This window comes from Lathyrus oleraceus, chromosome 3 (genome assembly GCF_024323335.1).
Source record: "Lathyrus oleraceus cultivar Zhongwan6 chromosome 3, CAAS_Psat_ZW6_1.0, whole genome shotgun sequence".
Classification (NCBI taxonomy): domain Eukaryota; kingdom Viridiplantae; phylum Streptophyta; class Magnoliopsida; order Fabales; family Fabaceae; genus Lathyrus; species Lathyrus oleraceus.
The window spans coordinates 341,032,510-341,041,502 of record NC_066581.1 but is presented as its reverse complement, the minus strand read 5'-3'; positions in this window follow the sequence as shown (position 1 = coordinate 341,041,502).

Genomic DNA, 8,993 nt, shown 5'->3' with positions numbered 1-8,993 from the left:
AAAAAATGACTTTCCAATGATGAAAGTTATAGGAGATAGGGTCTAGGGAGACCCAGTTTTGATCAGATGAATTCATCTAGCCAACCACCATCAACCAACTTGCTAACTTGCTATTCTCTTGACTTTTTAGACTCATGGGAGATCATATATGCATAATATAATGGAATTTGAAGTGTCCCTTGAAGTCTTTTATCAATTGGTGAAAAAGCTTGTTGAAGAAGTTACTCAAGATACCCAGATGAACTAGGGTTTCCAAGGCAAACAAACTCCAAACTCTTGAAGAATTCTTGATCAAAATAACATGTAGAGATCATGGGGACTCATATATGATGCCTAGAGCCATTGTGGATCATTCCTTGGTTAAGTTCTTAGTTAAACCCTAGATATGAACTTGATGGATCAAAGGTGATCATGTTCCATCCCTACAAAAGAGTTAGACAAATACAAAGACATATTTTTGGTATTTTGGTTAGTAAATGATAAAATACAAAGTATGCTACAATCACATGGTGCTTGGTGATCTCTCCCAAAATAAACCCAATGGAAGAGGGGTAAGAAGGATGCCAAGGTATGATCTCAATGCTAATGCATATGATGAGATAGCATGAGGGATCTTAGGGTCAAAATTAGGGTCTTACAGCTGCCCCTATTTAAGGACGTTCTAACTGAGGAGGTGAATGTTAAAATCTTTGTATCGAATCAGTAGAATGGGCTTAAATAACAACATATAGAAATAAATTTTGGTCCCTAAGAGACCTCATGATGCATATGATATGAATGTTAAAATAAATATTTGTGGGGAAATGTTTCCATAAAGGAAAAGAATCTGGAGAGACTGAAAGTCCACAAGAGTATAACGCATTTCCCTAAGGAAAACTTACTGGGGAGACAAAGACTCTGGGGGAAAAGGGTTGTGCGTAGGCCAGGCTACGACTTAAAACAACTGGGGGACTATGAATTGGCAAAGATGTTTCGAAGGTAGCATTCAACCATAGTTGCAGCAGCCAAAAATTAGCAGGTTCCCTTTGGATTGAAAGTTATTTATAGTTGTGATGCCTTCCCCTAAGGACTCATAGAGATTGGACAAGATCATTTCGCTGAGACATGGGTTATGTCCATCATGAAGTTGGTTCACCATGGTTAGGAATTTCTTCGTTACTTGAAGATATTTCAAGCAAAATACGCAATGAGACAGCCAGATAGAGAGGAAAGCAATGTATTCTTGGTTAGAGACTTCGACGGAGTTCTTATCATGGTAGTATGTTATGTAGGTGGTGAAAGCAGCTTTAGTAGGGTCGAAAAAGATGGTATCTTCAGCCATAAGGTTTGGATCATAAGTTTCCCCAGTTGTTTTGAGCTCAGTGATAACAACGATGTCGAAGAGTGTGGGTGTCATCATACCACAAGAAAAATGAAAATTGTTGTGGGTGTTATCCCCAAAATACAAAGAAAAAACTAACATAGACTAGCAATAACCAGGTCCAACCTTCGACAATGGAATCATGTCGAAGATACCCATGTTTTTCCAAACTTGGGATTTCTTATTTTCTATCTTTCTTAACCAACCTAGATAATCTGAAGGATCCTTGAATAAAGGACACGGTCGAAATACCCTAAAACCATTATTCATATAGTCTAGATCAATGGGTTTTTCTATCGAAGGCGTGCTTTGGTTATCAGGATGTGGGTTTTCAGCAGTTTCAATTTTGTCACTAGCCCTAGGTTTCTTTCCATTAGCTATGGGTTTATAACGATGGTATGTTGAGAAAAAATCTTTAAGACTATCAGGATTAACAGTTGTATCTGATAGGGGTCCTAACATAGCATGCGTTTTACCAGAAACAGAAATAGGAATCAATACCTGCGATTGGCAGATTCTTCTCTTTTCTTCAGTAAGTGGAGGCTCGGGTATGTATTGTTGGTTACCCATAATATTTGGACCTAATACTTTGTGAACTGGAGAGAGACCAGATGATTTCTTGGACTCTTTTATGGCCTTTGTTGAATCTTTAACAGCTTTGGTAGAAGACGCCATTGATACAGTAGGATTGAAGAAAAAATTGGGTTTTATTTTGTGAAAGATGAAGAGTTTAGGAGGAACTTTTTCTTTGTTAGGAAAAGTTTTCATAATGGATAAAGTTGAAGAAATGTGGTATTTGTTATTTATAGATGAGTGAAGTGGAATCGATTCACTTCAAACATTAATGATTGAAAAGATAGTGGGACATGTGTCAGTCGGAGTAGAATAGGCGATGGAATGATGGCAGTTGAGTTAGCCCATAATCTCCTAGGAGCTAGGAGCGTGATGATTGCAAAAAAGACTCTTGCATGCTTTTGAGAAGACGTTAGAGAAAAATGTCATGATGATCATGACGTCATAGCAGATGGAAAGTCTGTGGCGTCGAAAGAGACTTTCAAATAATGTTTGTTTCAGGGGGGCAATTTGTTAGCTGAGATTTCAACGCCGAGGTTAGATTAAGTATGATAGGCAAAAGAATTATTTTTAAGATGTTTCGAATTGACATGAGGTATTTGAAGGAGAATCGCCATCCAAGGCGCAGCGGAATTTAAAAAATTCTCCATTTAGTGATCCTTACGAATGGGCATGATCAGTGATAGAATCGTTACCTCTTGTGGCGATTCAAACCTTTGGTGCAGATCTCTTGCAACGATCAAAACCTTGGATACAAATCCACGGAGCGATCACGAACGTTGAACGATGACAACGTCTCTACTCAGTCCACACGAACGGATTCCTTCAATCGCAGTGCTAGCTGTTATGAATGAAGGCTTTGAGTGAGAGAGAGAGAGGGAAATGAAATTCCAAGTCTCTACTTGAATTTCAGTCTAAGTGGAGTGACAATGCTTCTACCCAAGGGGTTCTATTTATAGAACCACTTGTGTGGGCTTCAAGCTAAAAAGCCCACTTAAGTGTATTTTGGCCCATATCTCATAATATGCCAAAATCACTTAAGTATTTGGTACCTTACCATATTTCGTCTCCCACTTAAGTGCACCGTACCTTATGGTGTTCCTTAGTTACTCTATTTCTCATCAATCCGTCATTTGTGTGTGACCCTGTAGGTTTTCGCGATGTTGGCAATTATATTAAATCACACATTTAACATAAGAAACAGTGAGCGGTATCTAGCAACACATCATTGCTATCCAAGACACGAAAATGTCATGTGATCTGACAAAACCTCCTGTGATAATAATTATGTGTATAATTACCCCTTTGCCCTTATGTCTATATTGAACACAAGGTATAGACCGTGTCATCCTTGTCCAGTTCAATATTGGGCCCATAAACATTTATCCTGTTACGCAGGATGAGCAAATTCCATCTAGGACACTCATGTCCCTCAGCATGCTTCGTGGAGTACCCATCAACTGTCTTTATGGTTATCCAGTTACGGACAACATTGGATCAGCAATAAAGCACTCGACTCTACATCTAGGATCCATAGTGGTTTCAGGTCGAAGAGTGGTATACACTATTATCACCATGAGAATAACTTATGACACTTTGCATAACTTTCTATATAGTATTCTCATAGCGGGTCAATCCGGTATAAATATTACTCCTAATATTCATACCTATGTTTAAGACTTGATAACTCTTTATCCATGATCCATGAGATGTGATCATCAGTCTACAAACATAATAGTCTTAATGCTTTAATGTTATCCCACTTCACAATAAAGCTCGACTACGGATACTTTAAGAATAGTGTCCTTATGTTTAATGTGGTCTCATGATCAAGTCACACTTGATGCATTAAACGGACTAACTATTCTAGGGACTTTATTAATCAACCATAATAAAGAAAATGCCTTTTTATTATTAAAAAATAATTTGATACAAGTACCAAAAGTATTGGCCTCTAGGGCTTACACCAACAATATCCCACTAGCACTAGAGCCAATCAGGCATACCCCTTATGCCCATTGATCTAGTATGGCCATCATGCTTCTGCTGCGCAAGAGGCTTTGTTAGTGGGTCAGCAATATTGTCAAGTGTAGGTACTTTACATATTTTCGTATCTCCTCTATCCATTATCTCTCGAATGAGATGATAACGCCTAAGTATGTGTTTGGATCGTTGGTGAGATCTAGGCTCCTTAGCTTGTGCGATAACACCATTGTTATCATAATAGAGACCAATGGGATCCACAATGCTAGGGACTATGCCAAGTTCACTAATGAACTTTTTGATCCAAACAGCTTCCTTTGCTGCACTTGAGGCAGCAATATACTCGGCCTCGGTTGTAGAATCAGCAACTGTATCTTGCTTTGAACTTTTCAAGCTCACAGTGCCACCATTTAAGCAAAACACATAACCATTAGAACCATTAAAGCGTCTCAGCACTTTGTCTATGTACTCTGACTTAGGCCAAGTATTTTGTGATCTATCTCTATAGATTCTGGTTCCTAATTTATAGGCTGTTTCACCTAGGTCCTTCATAGAAAAGCATTTTCCCCAACCAAGACTTTACTTGTTGCAGGGTAGGGATATCGTCTCCAATGAGTAATATGTCATCTACATATAATACCAGGAAAACGCTCATGCTCCCACTAACCTTCTTGTAGACACAAGGCTCATCTTCGTTCTTGATGAATCCATATTGTTTTACTGTTTCATCAAAACGAAGATTCCATGAGTAGGTCACAGGCCCATCTTGATCCATGAGTAATACATCACCTTGATCAGATATCCATATATCTCAGGTAGGTGACGTATCCTGCCTGACCTACGCTGGTCTTGTTCTACTTGAGCAGGTTGCTCTTACACAACTACTTGTGTTTACTACTCTAATTCCTCCATAGGTGTATCGATGCTTTGTGATTCTTGAATTTCTTCAAGCTCTACTTTCCTCCCACTGATTCCTTTGGAAATAAAATCCCTTTCCAGGAAAACTCCAGTTCGAGCGACAAACACTTTTCCCTCTGAAGGATTGTAGAAGTAATATCCTCTTGTTTCTGTAGGATACCCCACAAATAAGCATTTGTCAGATTTGGGCTCAAGCTTAGTTGAAATTTGCCGTTTCATATAAACTTCGCAACCCCAAATCTTCATGTAAGACATATGTGGTCTCTTACCACTCCATATCTCATATGGTGTCTTATCAACCTTTTTGGATGGAACACAGTTAAGTGTGTAAGCTGTTGTCAATAGCGCATGTCCCCAAAAGGAGCTTGGAAGATCGGCGTGACTCATCATGGATCAGACCATGTCCAACAGGGTTCGATTTCTTCTCTCAGACACACCATTCCATTGGGGTGTTCCAGGAGGAGTGAGTTGGGATAGGATCCCACACTCTTTCAGATGGTCATCAAACTCTAGGCTTAAATACTCACCACCTCGATCTGATCGAAGAGTTTTAATATTCTTACCTAGTTGGTTTTGTACTTCATTCTTGAATTCCTTGAACTTTTCAAAGGACTCTGATTTGTGTTTCATTAAATACACATATCCATATCTACTGAAGTCATCAGTAAATGTGATGAAGTACTGAAAACCTCCTCTGACTGGTATGTTCAGTGGACCACATACATCAGTATGTATGAGGGCCAAAAGATCATTAGCTCTTTCATCTTTTCCTGTGAATGGAGACTTTGTCATCTTTCCAATTAAACAAGACCTGTATGTCTCCTATGATTCATAATCAAAAGAGTCCAACAGTCCATCTTTATGGAGTTTGGAAATGTGTTTCTCATTTATGTGGCCTAATCGACAATGCCAGAGGTAAGTTGGATTTAACTCATTAGGTTTCATCCTTTTAGTATTAATGTTATAAATTGGCATTTCAAGATCAAGGACACACAGTCCATTATTCATTTGTGCAGTAGCATAGAATATATCATTCAAATAAATTGAGCAACAATTGTTCTTTATTATGAATGAAAAACCAAACTTGTCCAAACAAGAAACAGAAATAATATTCCTGCTAATTGCAGGTACATAATAACAGTTCTCTAACTGAATTATTAAACCACTAGGTAAAGTCAATACATAAGTTCCTACGGCTAAAGCAGCAACCTTTGCTCCATAGCCAACTCGTAGGTCGACTTCACCTTTTGCCAAATCTCTACTCCTTTTTAGTCCCTGCACATTTGTACAAATGTGAGAACCGCATCCAGTATCTAATACTCATGATGCAGAAGTAGATAAATTAATAACAAAAATACCTGAAGTTGAAGTCTCTACTCCATTCTTCTTATCTTCCAGGTACTTTGGGCAGTTCCTCTTCCAATGTCTGGTCTTACCGCAATGGAAGCAGGTGCCTTCTTTTGCTATGCCTCCACTAGGCTTTAAAGCAGCAACTATGGGTTTGGGTTTGGCAACTTCCTTGCCTTTCCCTTTATCACCCTGCTTAGTGGGCCTTTTGTTCTGTCTCTTTCCATTTCCGATCATCAGAATGGACTTCCCTTTTGACTTCAGATTCTGCTCGGCAGTTCTTAACATGGCGAGCAGTTCAGGAAGAGATTTGTCCATATCAATCATATTGAAATTTAGGACAAATTGACTGAAACTATCTGGCAACGATTGCAAGATCAAATCAGTCGCAAGTTCCTTTTCGAGGGGAAAACCCAATCTCTCAAGGTTTTCCACATACCCAATCATCTTGAGTACATGGGGACCTACAGGGGCTCCCTCAGCTAACTTGCCTTGAAAAAGGGCTTTTGAAACTTCAAACCTCTCATGCCTTGCTTGCTCTTTATAAAGCATCTTCAGGTGTTCGATCATATCGAACGCTGACATGTTCTCATGTTGCTTTTGCAATTCTAAGTTCATGGTAGCTAGCATGAGACAGGCAGTTTCATTGGCATCATCGACATGCTTCTTATAAGCATCTCTTTCTGCCTTAGGTGCAGAACTAGGAGGTTCCTCTTCAAGAACAGGTGTCTCCAAGACATACAGCTTTTTATCATGTTTGAGGATAATCCTCAGGTTTCGGTGCAATCCAGAAAATTTGTCCCAGACAATTTTTCCTTATCAAGGATTGATCGCAGGATGTTGTTAGAGGTGTTTGCTGTCATGGTAATCTACATAAGGATTAATGAAAATATAAGTATCATTGACATATTTAATTAGGCCTTTAATCAAATATGCTCCCACTATTTTACTCAAAACAAATGACCCTCATCATTTGATTCGGAAAATCCCGTTGGAAGATTTTCTAGTGGGTCGAGATCCATATTTCACTTCGTTCTAAGTCCGCGTAGGCGGATTACACAAAACTAGGTTATTTAGGTAGGAACTCCTTCCAATTGTATCTCATACAACTCTCGAAAATTTCAGTTGGGTGAATAACTCCTTATTCCAATCCATCATATGGATCATTCCCAACTCTTGCTTCTAAACATATATAATATTATTATAATTAAGTTTGAACCATTGTCTTAGCAGTTGGATATTACATTTATCCCATCGCACCCTACTAATATAGAACATGCACCTCGCGTAGGCGAAACCTACATAGCCTATACCAATCTTGATGAGTGCTAAAACTTGGAAAGCAAACACATATAATATTATTATAATTTGTTTAGTTAAGTTTGACCCATTGTTTTAACAGTTGGATATTACAATTATCCCATCGCACCTTACTAATATATAGATCATGCACTTCGTGTAGGCGAAACCTACATTATAAATTACTAGTCTTGATGAGTGTTAAAACTTGGAAAGCATAAACTTAATATTTAATTTGAGGGAATTGCAACTTTCTGATCTCACCGGCTTGTTTATCATATAAACCGTCTCTCACATGCATCAACATACATTCACATGCATCAACATACATACATAATGAAACAGTTATGGCCCCTAGCGCAATTGTTCTCCCAAGCCAATGAGAGAACCTAAGCTAACCTACAACGATCTAAGCTTCTCCAAGCAAGATCTTCAAGGTTGTCTTCCTTTGGCACTGACTTCTTTGCTTTCTTCATATCATTACATTACAAAAGAAACTCATTTTACATACGAGGGAGTGAGATGAGAAAAGAAGTTACATTTGGGAGATAAAGAGAGAGGCACGACACGCAGGTCGTATTTTAAAACCCAAAACAAAATAAAGGAAGACTAAGGCCATAACCGATCACCACAAGACAATAATAAACACTTTATTATTATTATGAATTCCTTTAATTAATTAAAATCAAATTAAATCTCGACGACCGAGCACCACATTTTAATGAACAATTCATTTAAAATCGATGTCGCTTTTCGTATTAACACTTGATACTTTTAAAGCACTGAGTTAGCCGAACGGGTGAAAATTTCCTTGCATTAACCGGTTAACCATATGCGTTAACCGGTTAACACTATTTGAAATCTGAAAAAAAAAATATTTTCTGCCTTGCGTTAACCAGTTAACCAAATGCGTTAACCGGTTAGCACTGTTTGAAAATGTCTTGGAAAACTGTTTTCCGCCTTGCGTTAACCGGTTAACCAAATGCGTTAACCGGTTAACACTGTTGAAAAACTCAAAAAAAAATTATTTCGTATTTTGTTAACCGGTTAACCATACGCGTTAACCGGTTAACACTGTTCCAAAAAGTGTTTAGAAAGCACAACTCTTGTGCAGTCAAACCCCAATCGCATAACTCTCTGACAACACAACCCTTGTGCCGTCACTAACCCTGATGCACCAATTTCAGACCGTCAAACACATCTCGATTGTTAATTCAGTATGAGTGATCAACACGTCATTGCTTCACCATACTAATGTCGGATCAAGAAGCAAATGACCATTGATCGCTCAAAGGAAAACAATCATTGAGTGTTTGAATGAACGAAACGAGAACATTATATCATATATAATGTATTTTGCATCAGGATTACATATATCACATATATGTAACTTGATCGATCTCAATTTAACCTTTGACTCATTCTGTCTTTAATCATATTAATACAGAACAAAAATAGTTATCAGATTCATGGTTTCGTAAGTGGCTCTGATACCACTGAAGGAGAATTGCCA